Source organism: Athene noctua, chromosome 13, assembly GCF_965140245.1.
Source record: "Athene noctua chromosome 13, bAthNoc1.hap1.1, whole genome shotgun sequence".
NCBI lineage: Eukaryota > Metazoa > Chordata > Aves > Strigiformes > Strigidae > Athene > Athene noctua.
Window position 1 is genome coordinate 12,069,674 of NC_134049.1, and position 17,296 is coordinate 12,086,969.

The following is a 17,296-nucleotide window of genomic DNA, read 5'->3' on the forward strand; positions in this document are numbered from 1 at the left end:
TTGAAAAGACACGTCAGTTTTCTTGTCTCGTTAATACTTCAAATATGAGCAATATTATAATATTTTAAGATATTTTAACCAAATGTATTTAACTTGAAAACCTTGTCATAAAATGTCGACTACTGCTTTTAGTCTGGTTTCTCTAAGGCACTAAGTCATCTTTACAGCCATGTTGTTTTCCCATCTGCCCTCCACCCTCTGCCAGTTTCTGGGAAACGTGTTTGATTTCAACCACATTTGGCAATGGAAATAGAGGTGTGAAAGACGGTTGTTTTTCTGGGGGAGGGAGGGGGCGAAGTGTTCAAGGCTTTAATGTAAAAAATCAATTGGATGGAGAATAAGGTCCAAAGAGTGCCCTCAGCCAAACAAACAATTATGCTTGGCCCCTGTTCTGAGGTAGTAGCTACTTTACCAGTCAAATGTTGCACACAAATTGAATAACCCACAGCCTGTGCTGCCCCTTGTTCAGCCAAAAAAGCCAACAAAAAAAGGGAATCTGTGGAGCAGGTGAAGTTAATTAAATTTGTTGTCCAGTCACTCTGTATGTCAGTAAAAACATAGCAGTAGAGTGACTGCAGTTTCTGCAGTAATAGAATAGGATGAATATATTTACTCAAAGGTATTGGTTTCATCTACTATTATTATGCTTGTGCTTTAAATAGAAACTCTTTCCAGTACATAATTTCTAAAGTAGGTGTAGTAGAAATCAAGTATTTTCTTGGCAATTCGAACCTTTTTGTACTGTAACTGCATTTCAGATAAATCATGTCTCCAGTAGTCCTGTAAATAGACTAAAACAGGTGGCTGACTTAAGTGTTTAATTTAAATTCTGAAGTTGTCTTCTGAACAAATGCTTTGCTTTTTAGGAATGATTTAGGAATAGTGATTAGCCTCGTATAGCTGGAGAGTCTATTGCCAAGGGGATCGTGGAGTACAGGGAGGATACTAGCTGATTTTGTAAATAAGTTTTCAAGAAAAAAACAGATTGACAAAGCTGGGAAATAGACTGATGCCTTGTATTTCTTTCTGAGAAGATTCCCTGCTAATTTGTCAACTTCCTTTTATGATCAGAAAGAAAACCTCCCCAACATCTGTCTTCAGCACTGAGTACTAATGAGAGGGATAATACAAGCTTTGAGTCACTTGATTAGTGAAAATAAGGGATAGCCACTGTAGAGTAAGGGAAAACCTAATTCTTTCAGGATGAGCTTTTGATTGTGCCAGATGTGAATTTGAGATAGGGAAACAAGCAAGTCAGTTAGCCAGGCTGATTTTTTTGTTCTGCATCTTGAGGCCTCTTTGTGTTATGACTTCTGTAATAGTGCTGCTTCACATCATGAGGACTAAGAACCTTTTCCAAAAGAATTTCTATGCAAAGCTACCTGTAGCTTTCTAAAAATTCTTTTGTTGCTGGGGGTGTGTCAAGCATTTGACCCCAGTCAACTGTGTAAAAAACCTACAGGTAGTACTCACATGCACGTATGGTTTCTACTGGGGGAACATGCAAGGACTCATCTACAGATTCTTACTAATTTTCCTCTGTAGATTTACTGTATTATAATACTGTGGGATTTGGGACTTTAGGCTCATTTTTCAACCATAGTATAATTTAGGAGTGCATCTCCCAGTCTCTTCAGATTAGCCCCATGTACTCTTTAGTTTACTTGAGAAGTTTTTGGTTTATTTTTCTTACTTGGGAAAAAGTTATTTAACCGAAGAGGGGAGTGTATACCTTTTTGCAGGGAAAATAGATTCTTTAAGTTTATAGCTGTATTCTGGATGGGAAGGTTGAATCAGTAGGATGAAATATTTACAAGCTCGATATATGTATGATAGAGTGGTGTTTTCTTTGTGTTGGATTCCAGGAAAAACAAATGTGTACAGTATTTCAGAGAGGTACTCCGCAGTTCCATTTTTTTGCAACTGACTGCATTTCAGATTTGCTCCACCTGTATGGTAACTTTGTAGTCTATTAGTTATTGTTTTTTAGGCAGTTAAGAGATACCATTCATGGTTGGGTTTGGATGGTTTGCTTCCCACTGTAAGTAAATAATGTCTTTAACTTAAAAAAAAAATCATTTTCAGTGGAAAATGGTCTACTTTTTTGCCTTACGAGAGAGCTGAATTGGTTCGCTAGAGAATATGACGTGCTTTGGAGCAGATACACTGACAGGGACCGCATAGGTAGGGAGGAACATGGGAGAAGAGATGACATGGGGGAGAATGAGACTCCTGTATTTAAGCAGTAGCAAGCTGCCAGAAGCTTATTGTTTCATGTAATGTCACCACTGACGGATGTTTGTGGCATGATAGAGGTGAAGTTATGGTACCAGCATTTTGGAAATGTTCTGAAAGAACAACGTAAAATGTCTTCTCTTTATTTTTCCTAGAAATATTATTTCAACAAGTAAAAGTTACTGACCCCCCCCCCCTCCTCCAAAATCTGTCAAATTATATACTAAACCAGTTTAGAAAAAGTAATTCCATTTTATGGAGTTATAGCTAATGTTACTAATCTTAGTTAACATTTTAGTAATTCACTTGCCTGCTTGAATTTGTATTTACTGTGATGCAAGCTCACCATGAAACTAGTCTTGACCCACTGTGGTCCTGATACACATGACAGGAGTTTTTGTCTCTTTGGTTTGTTTTTTGTTTGTGTTAGAAGGAAAGCTTATTCTACTCAGCTTGGAAGCTGTATAAGGGAAGAAACCAGTCTACTGTTACTTTCCATACTGGATAGATGGCAATATTGTAAATGGTTAAGTGAAGTTGAGACGTCTTCCCCTTGTAGTTGCCTCCTGTTCAATTTTGGCATAGGAATTGCTTTTATATGCCCAGAGCTTGGTATCTTGTGTTGCTACTGGAAGGTCAGTGTGAAAACATAGCAGGAGGGAGAGCACCGGCATCTTAAATGAATACTAGAATTTTTCTTGATATATACCCTTATGTCTTTCACTGTATGTGCTATTGTAGTTGTGAATGCTCTGTTGCTGTCCTGTAAATGTTAATTTCTAAACTTTGTCCCTTTTTTGTTTTTTGTTGGTTCCATTTTTATTTTATATTTCTGTTAATATTTCCTTGTTCTCCTCCCCCTTTTTTTCCTTCCATTCAACTTCTAAACAGTTCACCTATCAATAAATTGTGGCTTTACTTATTCTTACCATTGGGTTTTTGTTATCGTATTTTTTTTTTTCTTTCATAGCTACTTGGTAACTATTAACTGATACCGGTGTAAGGAATATGGTTTTTCAACCATCTGGGCAGAATTATAGACTTTTGAATAGCTGGAATTGAAAGGTAAAGAATTTTGGTTTAGTATGAGCTTAGTTTTCTATCAGTAGTATACTGGGGGATGGTCTGTTTCCTGCCATTTGGTACTCTTAAAATTAAGGGAGAAGATCTTCTAACAGAAGTCCTGTAACCAGTTTTAAAGGATATTTTGTGTGGCATTTTTGAGCTGAGATTCAACCTTGTTGATCTTTGACATTTTGCAGTTTGAATCTTGTTTTGCAGCATTGGGAAAAAGAGGTGAATAGGGAAAACAGGACTGATTGAAACACTCAAGCTTCAGAACATACACGGGTCTGTGAAATACTTTCCTTGCTTATCAGATCAGGCACAATTGGTCTAATGGGTTTTTTAGATTTCTTTCTGTATCCCTCTGAAATGTGGAATCTGAACACATCTGATGTGAGGACAGTGAAACTTTGCTTATGATTGCTGATCTCCTGACCTTTTTGTAAAGGGCATTTATTCAAGAGGTGGTGAGTGTAATGTTTCCTTTAAGCCGCATGAGAAGAAAAACATATCTTCTGTTGAAATTCCACAATAGTTTTTTCATACGAGTTCAGAAATCTAAATTAGCATTCAAAAAATTTCTTTGATGTTTCTTGCTCTTGGACAATATGGTCCCTTCTCACATCAGATGGGAGAGGGTTTGTACAATAAGGTTTAATTTGTCTTATTTTTTTCATAGTTGAGTGAAAGCTACTGCTCTTGCACAGGTTAGATGGACCATAGAGGGATATTGAAAAAAGTGAAATTCTCATTCAGTGTGTTTTGAATTTTTGAAGTATTAGGATCATATATTTAGTTTCACAAAGCCATAATGGCACAGTTGAAGATGGTTACACTGAATCTATGATTTGAAGGACTTGCCGTAGGTGTTACAGCATTTGATGCTTTAATGTTCATGGACTTCTTTTCTGTAACACATTATTCTTGGCAAGTAACTACTTTTCCTGGAAAAAATAAGTAGAGTACTTCTGCAGAGTAAAATGGGAAGAATTTCAGGTTTTATCAGAATTCTGTATCCATATGGTCAACAAAATGTTTTAATGTATAAAAGACAATTTGAGACCTTGAGCATTTATCCTTTTTTATCCAAGGGAAGTGTACAGGCCCTCACACTCAATCTTCTTTAGTACTGTAGGGTGTGTTAAGATTATTACAGATTATCTACAGGGTAACACTTCCATGTTGGGCCCTTCTGTCCCTCAGAAGTACCTCAGAAAGCAGCAGTTGTTCCCTCTCTTCTAGCCTCTCTTTCTGGGAGTTAGAGGCTGAAAACAGGATCTTCTTGCCTGTTTAGCTCAACTTTTTAATCTCTCTTCCACATTTTGATGTTCCATGAGTGATACAGCAAAACAGGGTTTATTTCACCTACACTTGGCTGTGGATGGGTTGTGCGCGTTCCACTGTATCACCTCATCAAACTGAGGTGATTTGATTTTTTAGGAGCCTGTTTGAAATGTGACCTACTTTGCTGGTTGGCATCTATGCCCATGAGAATTTCGGATGGGTGTCAGTTAATGAGCCTCTTCTGTGCTGTATAGTTTAATGGTGTTTTCAGTATAATACAATGTGTTGTATAAGGCTTAGGTTATACCCCAAATATTGACAGCTGTCCTTGAAATATGCAATAATCTGTAACATTAAATTTTATATAATTAAAAAGTATATATATTAAAAAAATCTATCCTGAACCATGTCATGTTATTACTGTAAATATACTAATTATTTGGAAAAGACTGCTGTATTGGAATAATCATAACTGTTTATTGGTGTAAGTTACAGTGAGTGATTTGGATGTTTGTATTGAATCTTGACATGGAAAATGCTGATTCTAATAGAAAATAATGCTTGTGATGGCTTGGGGTGGTAGGGGTCATGTCACAGTTTTGACAGAAGCAGGACAGAAAGCAAGTAAATGTACCTGCTGCTACTTACAGTGGTGTAAATAAACCAGTTGAATTTTATAGAAGCTGTATTCGGTGCATCATCTTGCATTAAAATACCAATTGGGCATTCTATTTCTCTGCCTTTTCACAAAATTGTAATGAAGAGCTGTTATAGGAGCAATACGTGTTCTTTAGTCATAGACATATATAGTATCAGAGATGCGATTGTCAGATCATAGTTTGAGTAAGCATGTAGAGCTCATCTGCACATGTAGAGCCTGCAGCATAAAGAAGCAGATGCATCTCCACAGCCAGATGGAGCATATGCCAAGAGACAAGTGTAACAGTGTGGGGAGCATAAACAGAAAAGTTGGTGTTGAAACACTATTTTTATAAACCAAAAGCTTTTTGGTTTTGTTTTTTTATCCAGTTTTCTCCACCTCCCCAGCATTGATTCTTTTCCAGGCTATGGATTACCAACACAACATGTATTTTGAACTTTTATTGGTGTGTCATACAGCGTAGTAGTTAGTTAACCTTGACACGTTATGGTATTTTCGTAGAGCTTGAATTGGTTCATAGTTTCTTTTTTAAAATTTGGGTGAACTTCATAGGCAATTGAAGATTTTGGAATGGTATCTCAATACACATACATGCACACATACAAAATTACATGAGAAAGATATTCAGTTAGTTGATCCAATTTCCTTCCTTGGAGGATACCTGGTGTATGCAGTCTAGATATGCCTTTGGCAAGCAATTTGAGCTTCCATGTTTTGCTATTCAAAGTTAAAAAGTAAGATGGTGGAAGTTGGATCACATCCTGCAGAAATAGATTTCTTTGAAATGTTTCGTAGGAGACATTACATGTTAAGTTTTTAAACATTTTTAGAAAGGAAGAGAGCACTCTACAACTACCTTCAGTTCAAAATGAAAACTGATGCTTGATGTAGGTGACTAAAATATACAAATTTACATGAAGTATCAACACAGCTTTATAGAACTAAGAGTGTTGAGAAGTGATACCATGAATGTTGCTGGTTAGACACACACTGGAGATTGTAGGAAGGTTGACAATGCTGCTTAGTTAACATTTTGCATTCCTTCATATCTGATAGATGGAGAATTGCCAAAAGTGGGCTAGACTTAGGGGAAGAAAGAAAAAAGCAAAAATCTTTGGGCTGATACAAGAATACATATGAGTATGGTAAATAGCATTATTGCGTGTTTCAATTGATTGGACCACTTGCTTTGGTCTCCAAATAGCATGGACCACACTGTGGAAATAAGTGGTATACATTTAAAAGAGGGAAGAAGCTTAAAAATGATTCCAGTGAGGTAAGGAAATTACTTTGTAATCTGCTTGTGATACTGAGAAAATTATTGGCATTATTGGGCTTGATTTGCCAAATGATTATGTAAATGTAATTATACTGCATATAACATTTCAAATAATTTGAGATGGCACACAAATGCCTTTGAGACATTTTAAGGAGGTGATTTAGGAGGATTTATGTATGGTTAAGGACTAAAATCTCACTTATAACTTACCTTAAAAAGAGAAAACACATAAAAACTGCAGTGGTCTGCAATATGATTTATCAAAAACTTAGATGTATAAAATATATGTGTATTTATGTGTATAGTAGTTTGAATCTTTTTTTTTTCCTAGTGAAAGTTTTTACTATAATCTGGCTTGTAAACAGGTTATGATTTGGGGTTTTATTTCCCACCCAGGTTTTAGGGAGAAACAGCTGCCTTGAAAGGTTTAAAATATGTTAAACAGCAAATATTTGTTTTGAATATAGTGACAGAAGATACCTGTGTGTTCTATGCTGAGCAAACCAGTTACTGATCATGATGGTGTCTGTCCTCTTTTTTTTATTTGGGAGATCAAGTTCAACACTTAATCCCCAAAGAAATTTTGAACTGTTTACTGTTATTAATTTTTCCATATCATTTGGTAGTATTTTTCTACTTTAGACTGACCTTTGGCTATGCTGAAATTGCTTTGGGCATGCTGGTGACTAATGTTGACATGCTTGGGCTTCTTTTTTTTTTGTTAGTGACTTTAAGAAAGCTGACAGCGCTAGAAAGAAGTTTTTGTTCCTAGTTAATGTCATTTTGTGTTCCTTCATTTCTGATATATAAACAATTGCTGGAAGTTGGATAGGCATAATTTTTTTTTTTTAAACAGCTTTGGCTTGCCAGCAAATAATCTAAAGCTACGCTTTTCTCATGTCTAAACCAGTGATTAAATTTAGTGTTTTAGGGTTAAGAATGCAAGAGGATTTCTATCTCTTAAAACAATGCTGGTGTTCTAAACTTACCATGCTGTACTGGTATTCTGAATTTTGGTGAATTCCAGCTTTAGTCAGTAACTGAAGTGTGTGTGTGTATGTATGTATGTGTATATATATATATATATATATATATATATATATATATGTGAAATTTGTCCAGAATGCATCTTTATATATAAGTTTCTGAAGTCTCTTGCTAATAATGATTGTGCTAAGCTGTTATTAGCAGTAGTAATTTTATGTAGTCCCAGTTCAGATTGCTCTCTGTCCTATGACAGTCCTATGACAGTTAAACTGGTGAGATTATCTTAAAGCTGTGAAATGAAATTTGCTATGATGTTCTCCTTACTTTTTTTAACAAACTAACAGAAAAAGCTAATCACTTAGCTGATGAATGACAGCTTATTTGGCTGTACATCAGTAGAATCTCAAATTGAATCAGAAGGCTCTTCAGGAGGCTGTGCTGCTGTGAGGACCAGAATCTTAAATTTATGTCAAATACTAATAGAGGGCCTTTGTATGGTATCTGTCAACTGAAAACTGCAGAAGCAACCCTGCAATAGGTGATGTGGGTGTATTTTAGGAGCCAGGATAACTTTGTATTTCATTGAGAAGGCACATCAAGAATTTGAGTTGGTCATAATAGCATGTTTTTGAGAATTTGTTTCCCCCATTTATTTTAATCTCTCTTTAATGGGAATGACACAGGTCCAAATATCATTAGTAATAAGATAATACCTATATCTTCCCTGTCCTCATTCCAAGCTATCAGTGTTTTGACCTGGTTGTCTTAATGGTTAATTGTCCTGTAAGCTAGTTGCTAGACCAGTGTTTTAAATTCTGTTTGTAGACCAGAGAGTATTTCTTCCCCTCCTTTTCTACTACCTCTTCAGAAAATGTAGCTAATATACTAAACTTTCTCCCTTCTCCTCCCTGCCTCTGTCAAATGTTGCTAACTTTTTTCCTGAATTTGACATGAAACCCAAAATAACAATAAATAGATCTAGCTTAATAGATAGAGTGAATGAATCATTATAAGTTATCGTCTGGAAGAAGTGAGTTCTAAGCAGAGCTGGAGTAGTGCTTGTTGGGGTGTATAGGTAGCAGTTTCTCTAAGCAGGTAACAGTTTGAAACAATTTAAATCATGGCTTGTTTCAGTTCCCATCACTACCAGTGTATGTAGCTATGAGCTACTCATAATCACTACTCAGAGATGTGCTTTAGTTCTTAGAACAGTTCTGAATGTGACAGACATGGCTGTGGGCATGACTGTTCAGTGTCCTGTCCTGCCAGTCAGTGGTATAGGCCTCTCACTGTAATCCTGAAGTGCTGACTGTATCTAGTAATGCTATTTAAAAGTTCTTTCCTCGGTTTCTAGTGGTAGCATGAGTTGTGGATAATTCATTTTGGATGATGTAAAAATTTTATAAGTGTCTCATTGAACTCCAGACATATTTACCGTTAAAGATAGAAATACCTAACAGTGCTAATTAATATAATGAATATTTTGAATTCTAATTACATAACATTAACTACTTTGAGTTCTGTGGTTTTTGTGCTTTCCTTTGCACTGTGCAATATCTAGATGTAATTGGAATAAATCAAACTATTCAAATGCTCAGAGCAGTAAGAGCAAAACTTGTTTTCTCTCGGGTAACTTAGTAAGATGAGATTTGAATAAAAAACCCTTTTGTTCGTTTTACTGTAGAAAACTTAGGCTGTTGTACTTTTGCATGAGTTCTTACAATGTAAAACATGCCATTAGGTGGAATCTGTGTTGGTTTTTTAGGTTATGACTGTTGTAAATACTTCTCATGTGTTTTCTAGGAAAACTACCCTTGACTTAGGTTTATATTGCAAAATAGCAGATAGTAGTATCATATTTGCTCCACCCTTCCTTACCAATCTTGATTAAAATATAAACTTTGAACTGTAGAAGATAAAATGTGTCAAATGTTCTAGACATCCATAAAATAAAGATGCACTTTCAAGTGGAGTAACTAAGAGTCTTTTGAAGATTTGTTAAGGGTCCATCTTGCCTCTGGGATTCTTTGGCCCATGAGGGTTTGTCGGAGTGATTGCTACATCCTATACCTCTTACTTGCCATCCTCCTTTAGAAGCAAAGGGTGATTATGGCTCAATGTTTCTGTATTTGTTTGGATATAGACTTGGATAACACATTCCAAAGAATCAAAACTTAATGAAAGCAGCTATTTTTTTTTTTTAAATATTGCATATAGCTTCTATTCTTGGTGAATAGCACATACCTCTCATTTCCTTTGGAGACTGGTTTTAGTATTTATTTAAATAGGTGCTACATAAAAACAGAGATTCTCCTCTGTTACGAAGTCCTGTATTTATTTCCCAGCTGTGCAAGTGATGTTTTTCCAACCGATTCTGCAGTGTGTTTGGAGAATGTTTTTAGTTTTGAAATTTATAGGGCAGACACACAAAGTCCAGTTCTCACACCCACTGCTCGGAAATGCATATCAAAGATCCTGTTCTGGATTTAGCTGTTCTGGAGATGTTGTGTTAAGTAGGATTGAAAATTGACTCCAAGAAAATCTGTAACAGCTCACTGCTTGTTAATGCTGGAGTTCATGCAGGCAGTCACACAAAGACATAATTATTCACTTGTATTAACAAGTTCTTCAAGCTGTGCTGGTCTTATGTATTCTGCAGCCCTTGTGTTGCTGCAGAATTTGGTGCTTTTGAAATTCTGTATTGACAGTAGAGTATATTTTTACTTTGTAATTTCAAAGTGAAGACCATGGCATCTGTTAATCAAGAGTGAGTGACTTTACACAAGCTGTGCATGGAAAGAATAGACCCCAGAACAATGCATCTTCTGGAACTACAGTAAGATAAATAACTGTTCTTTCTGGTGATACTCCTGATTTCAGTGGAGAGTTAATGTAACCCCAGCTTTTGACTTTGAAGCTCATGGGTTTGGTAGTGTATTCAGCTATCAACCCTGACAATCTGCTGGGGATTAACCACCTTGCAGAAGGGACAGGAGAAGTGCAAGCTTCTTGATCATTGCTGTTCATCAACCAATGGTTTAGCATAAACTGTCAAAAAGGAGGGAGAGAGTCAACTATAGGATGCTTGACTCCTTTTGCACCTCAGCATGTTTACATGCTGTGTTTCTGTTAAGTTTCTAGTACTTTGCTTTTGAATAATCTCAATGTTTCAGCCTTAAACTGATGGGTCTTCTGCAGAAGAGGGCTCGGGGAGTCTCTAGCCTCCAGGAAAAAACTACAGATCACCTTCATACTGTCATTCAACCTCTCAGTCATGTAACCAACATGTGGGTGTGGTGAGATACTTGTGATCATATGATGGAGATTGTGGTTTGTTCATTGCCAGTGTTTTACTGCAAGTAAACCATCTAGGCTGTAACATATTTAACACTCATCTGAACAAAGGACTTCATGTTGATCCTTTTACCTGGTACGTTTTGCATAGTAACTGTTTTATCACCTGATTAAAGAAAGTGTTTATGGTGGTAGTTCTTGTGTTACAGACCTATGAATCTCTTAACTGCCCTTGCTATATCATATCATTCTTATTCTTCATAGTACTTAAATCAATACACATGGAGTGTTGATGTCTTCGTGACTTACATCTTGTTAATGTCATATCAGTGCTGTAATATTTCATGTGGGAGTTTACAGGTCTGTAATTTATAGTATAGACTGTGCAATGCTAGTTAAGTTAAATTGACATTAGTATGAATTTTAACATTTAAATAATGTTTTACTTGAATTATTAGTTACTTTCAATAGAAAGTGAATAATATATTCTTAATTAAAAACTTCCAAATTCATTGGGAATATTGTGAAGATTTTTTAGTTCAAAGCTCTTACGCATTGTCCCACTGAAAGCTCTTCTAACTATAACAAACCGATGCCATTTAAAGCCGTGCTCTTATTTGCATTAACTTACAATTCAGTACTTGCTGAGTATAGTGACTTGTTAAAAAGAAAAAAAATCAAGCATGCCAGAGCCAGTCTTTATGCAACATTGACATGAATTACACATGATAGAGTAAAGCTTACTCATATTTCACTATCCCTGATTCTGGTACACTCTTTTCTCTCAACCTCTCCAGATCCCACCTTTGATTTCCCAGCGCCTTTTCAGGTTAGGTGAGGACAGTCTTCAAAGAAATGCTTTGGCTTTTGATAATTCACTCTAAGTGAAGGTTATGCAAGGGAATATTCCTTTGACACAACCGAGAAGTTCAGTACTCAAACCACAAATTGTGACATACTTATTATGGCTTTGTGTCTTGAAGTCCTACATTCTAATTATTTTAATTCATTAAAAATAGAGATGTGTATGTTTGTACCCTACTTTATTTCTGGAGAGGTTCGCTGCTTCCTGTTGTACATACTTATCTCAGTTGGTGTTTTCAAGTACCCGCTTTCAGTTGTCTTACTCAACTTGCTTATTTTTTGGTAAATATTCTGCAGTAGTGATATGAACTAGGATAATGCTTGTGTGTGTACACACACTACACCCGTTTAGAGTGCACACATGTATCTACACGTACTTTTAGTGATTTGTCTATACAGTTGGACACCTTTTGGGGTGAAACAAAAGGGTAGTTCCATACCAATATTAAAGGCAATTGAAGCTTATTCTGGTAGACATTAGTGTAGCCAGTTCCCTTAATCTTATGTGAGAACGGTATTTTAAAAATCATATAAATGCTTAGAATCCACTAAACATTTTCTTTGGGAATAGTTCCTATTTGTGTTGTAATTACTTTTTTGATAATACTAAGTTATCTTGAATACCAAGACTTTGAAATAGTTTCTGTTATCCTTTCAAATTTTCAAGCTGCAAGGAGAAATTCAGGACAAGAAATGTTTGAAATAGCAATACTGCATAGGCAGGTAGACCAAAAGAAACACATTCTTTTTATATCAGTGATTTGTAATTGGAGTTTAGAAAATTTTTCTTGGCAAACTATGAGTAGGAGATAATATTTTTACTAAAGAACTTCTAAAAGATTATGAAGGATATTATGCAGATGGGTTGCTACACTTGGAAACTTTTCATGTTCCATATGGCTTATCTGCAATATACTGTTGCTGAAAGGAGGCATTCAGTCGGCTACTGCTGTTGCTGATTTATATTTTTAACCATTGCAAGTATGTGAAGAGGTACATATGGGAAGATGTGTATGTACGTGTTGACCCTTGAGTAAGGTTTGAAAAAAGCATTTGTGTACCATAAAATGTCTCTTTGAACATTCTAACATAGAACTGTTTTGCTTGGGTTTACCATTAATTTGGTTTGTTGCAGACTGCATTCCTTGAAAGGACTGTAAAATGTATTTAATTTATATGCTAAGGAATAGTTTCTGCTTCCTGAAGATGAACATCAATCTCCATTGTCTTTTGTTTTTAAGAAAAAGATTGAATAGGACCAACTTAAACTGGCAGTTTTGTAGTCTTTATTGGAAATACCTAGTTGATGGTACTTTCTATAAAACAGGTAAACTGAAAAACTACTCAGCAATATAAAATTCAATAACTTAGTAAGTTGGATAGAAAGTGAAGCAAAGACAAATGCATCAAATGTCAGACTTTGAGAGCTTGATTTAGTTTTCACTGTGGAAATAGTATTATCAGTGCTAATGGCTTACTAATTGTTTAAAGTCTCAAGAAGTTTATTTAGGAGTGAGCAACCCAGCTGGTTTGTAGGTCAGCAACTGCATTATGAAGTCCAGAATTTATAATTAGTGTTTCTCTAAAATCACAAATAAGCAGCTTCTCTTCCTATACCTTCTAGTCAAGTGCATTCTGGGAGTGAAAAGAGTGGATTTTATAAGCCCATAAAATTATTATTCTTCAGTAACTCCTTGTGGTTTATCTATTTAAAATGTTTCACAGCTAAGATGCTTCAAGCTAGAATTTAAGCTTCATACCATGTCATGTCTAAAAACCTTTTGTATGTGTTATTTTATATAAATGAGAGTTTGAATCCTGAGTGCCATCTTTATCATATCTTGGAGGAATTTGACAGCTAGCTTTCATGTTTGGCAAGCGAGGGATACATGTTAAAATTTGCCAGATACTGGAAGTGCTCCAACACTTGAAACAAGACTGTGTCTTTTCTTAGAGTGGTATATAACAGGGACACTGATAAAATTTAAAATCAGGAACATTTTTCATCTGTAAATGATGAATACCTTTGCCTAAAACTGAATATAGTAGAGCATTGCTTAAAGGGCTCTTTCTTGTCCTTTATGGCCTAGTGCTAGGCAGGCTTATAATTTTTTTGTTTGTGTAACACTGGAATAAGTAATTAACCCTAAACCTCCTTTTTTTCCCCCCAACATACTGTAATATTTGGCCAAGAAATATAATCACTGTAGCAAACTTTGTTAATACTGTACTCCAAATTTTTGATGTCTAGATATCTTTGCATAATAAACATTATTTACTTTTGAAATACCACTAATTGAGCACAAGTATGGAAAATACTATTTAAGTAAGCTAAAAGTAGAGTATGTCGATTTTTCAGATTTTACTTACTATACATTGTTTTGGTTGGGAAGCCTACCAGAAAGATTAGTGAGGCCTTGTTCTTTAAGAAGTTAAGCTCTCCAAGTTGCTTAGCTCATGAAAATGTCTGTCATAATCTAATTTGACCTATGCATTTCTCTGAAGTTTTGAGAGCTGTGCACCGCTCTGCTTTACTGTGCTGTTTTAGGACATATGTATTTGTGGCTGTAATTAGAATGTGAAATTCTAACTGATAGCATAGCAAAATGTAATTGAAAATGTCAGGAGTACTGAAAGGAATAGTATTAAGGATAAACTTAAGTAGCCTCCTAACTCAATGGAAAGGAACATCAGCTTCATAATCAAATTTGAAGATGCTTCAGTGGTTGAAGTTGAGAATATTAATAGAGCCTGAGGAAAATTTACAAAATTTTTAAACCTTACATGAAATAATCCAGTACATCTAATGATGAAAAAGAAATTGAAGCCTACAGAAATAATGTTGATGAGCTTCAAACACAGAACACTGTTACTCAGTTGAATTACATATTTTTTTTATCTGTTTGTTCACTTTGATGTATACACTGCACTTAGTATTCACTCTTGCTTGTATTTTAGACTCTGGTAAAATTCGCGTACCCAGCACTGCAGGGGCAAGCTCGGACTTTGCAGAACCAGAACCATGTTGTTACTCTAGAGAAAAGAAACGGTAATACTTCAGAAGCTATACTGACCTGCAGGAAGTTTAAAAAATATAAATAGATTTCAGTGACTAAGAATACTCCTCAGATACTTTAATATGTTTTATATATAATTTAGGAGAAATGACTGCATGTAAAGGATGATACACCATAGTATTGTTCAGGGTGATGAAAGGAATTATTTTGTGTTACAAAAGAAGAGTAATCCAGCCTGGTTTTGGGCTCAACTTCTTGACAATAATATGTAATGGGAAGCAAATAATAAAGCAATTGTCATGCTTTCAGCATGACTTCTTACTATGTGTAAAGTCTGTAGTGATACCTGTAGCTCTTACCAGCTGAAGCCTCTCTTTGCTCTGGGGAACTGAACTGCGTTAAAGGACTGTGCCCTGTTTTCTCTCACTGATGTTTCACATAAGAAGAATGAAAACTGGGTGGGAGTCTGGTGCTGTGACTGCTGTATTTGTCCTTTCTTTTGTGAATATCTCAGGAAAAAAAGGTGCAGTTTTTTAATTAGAGCATGATTATCAGTGGTGGCTGATGCAATGAACAGGCCATTTCTTCTGCCTACTTTCTATCTGTGGTGCTCAGCCCATACATTGAAAAACCAACTTATTCCTGCTACAATTGAAAACAAACCCAGCAAAAATAAGTAAAAGAAAGAATGGCCAAGGAGAGTTTTCTGTCATTTTAGTGAACAAAAAATTAGTTATTGCAGGCTCGAGCAAACATCAGAGTTGGTGTAAGGGTGGTCTCTAGGATCCTGCGCTTTCTGTGGCACTAAGTTGTTGCTGTCAGTCAGCTTGTCAAACTGCTCCCACAGAGATTTCAGCAATTCCCTTAAAGAATGGGGAAATAACCTTAAAAGTGTGGATCCCTGTAATCATTTGCAGAGATGGAATGTGAGACTGATCCTGAAGGTTACAGTACAGCTAGATAGCTTTTGGTTACCCTTGGGTCTCTCTTTTAGGAATTATTTTCTTTTGTTCCTGAACATTGATAGGAAAGGCACTATTGCAGCCTGGGCTAATCGTACTGGCTTTTGCATTTTGGTGGTGTGATTGCAAACTGCACAATCTCTTGCCTCAGCGGTCTTGTTGTTATTCCCATTGTGGATGGCAGAGTGATGCTTAGTCCCACCCTCCCTGCACAGAGCTGTGTAAAATAAACACTTGGCAGCTGCATTTGTGGGTGAGGAGCCTTTGGGATTTGGTGCAAGTGGCAGCAGTGTCCTCTCCCCTGCTGCATGGCAGCTCTCTAGAGCATGAGGAAACTGGTTATCCTTTTGTTAACCATGGTGTATGTGCCTACTAGAGCAGCAGGAATATTTGGCAGTACTAGTGGAGCCTTTCTGTTACTTCAGGCCTGAGGAATACTTAGACTTTTTAAAATGACAATTTTAAAAAAAGTTTTTACTCCAAATCTGTGCTGCTTCACAGCTCTTCTGTGCTCTGACTGCAACAGGAGAAACAGAACTAGCCACAGGTTTTAAGTGAAAGCTTTGCCCTTTCCAAGGGAAATAACTCTTCATTTCAATCTTAGTCAAATTTTGGAAATGTTTTTCCTCATGATTTGGGATGAAACATCAATAAAAATCCTGTTTGGCCAGCTCCAATAGTAAGTGCAAAAATAGAGCTTGTTAATATGATACATAGTAGCATTGATAGAAACAACCATTTCCTTTTTGTGTAATATTACAAGAAACCAAACACTGAAAATGTTTTGAATGAACTGACACTTTTTTGTACTTCATAACACTTTCTACATATGAGGTCATCCTACTTTTTTGCTTTAAGTCAGAAAAATATTATTTCCTGAGGTGACAGGGAACATAATCAAGTTCTCTACAGTTTCGCCAGAGCTGCTGGTAAGGAGCCCAGATCATTAATACCAGAAGTCTTGGCTTTTTAACCACACTCACTGAATTGAAGCACAAAACATGTCAATTGTGCTCTTTTAACCATTAGCAACATGTCCTTTCAGAGTTGGGTATAAAACCCAGGGTCTTTCACAGGGAGGACGACAGCTGGGGGTTGTCACTTATCTTCATCTCTGGTAGCAGTAATCTGTGTTTATTAGTTTAGAGTTTCTGGTTTCCTGAACTGCTGATGACCAATATATTGGGCCAGTGTAAGTTTGTGTGAGAGAAGCTGCGTGCAGCTGGGCTGGAACAAGCCTTGGAAGAAGGTGGTGACTTGATTTCATGCTGTGGAGACTCTGCAGGATTAAAGCTCCTGCATTTCATGTTTCTCTGTTGGATTTTGTGGAAGGAAGCTTTTGCTAAGATAATTACACTGTGACATTTGAATATAGTCTTTGCTTCCTCATGGATCATGCAATAAATCACTTTATTGTATTTTTATACTCTTCGTTATCTGTATTACCAGTTTCAGTAAAATTTGTGTTGAATTGTAGAGAGCAGTTAATTATTTTGTTGCCGTTGTTTTGCAAGAAGCCCTTCTTCTGTTCCTTAGATGCTTCTTGCCAAGGCATGATTCTTTCCTTAAATTAGCAAAATGCAGTGCAATTAAAAAGTACTTTGTGTGTGGAAGTTCAGGAAAATATTGGGGCTCTTGTACCATTCAC

At 36.1% G+C, this 17,296-nt stretch overlaps 1 protein-coding gene across 5 annotated transcripts in view; it reads left to right on the forward strand.

Annotated features, from left to right (window-relative positions):
* Positions 1–17,296, forward strand: part of MEF2A (myocyte enhancer factor 2A) — a 92,960-nt gene that overhangs the window by 42,614 nt on the left and 33,050 nt on the right. The window lies entirely within an intron of this gene.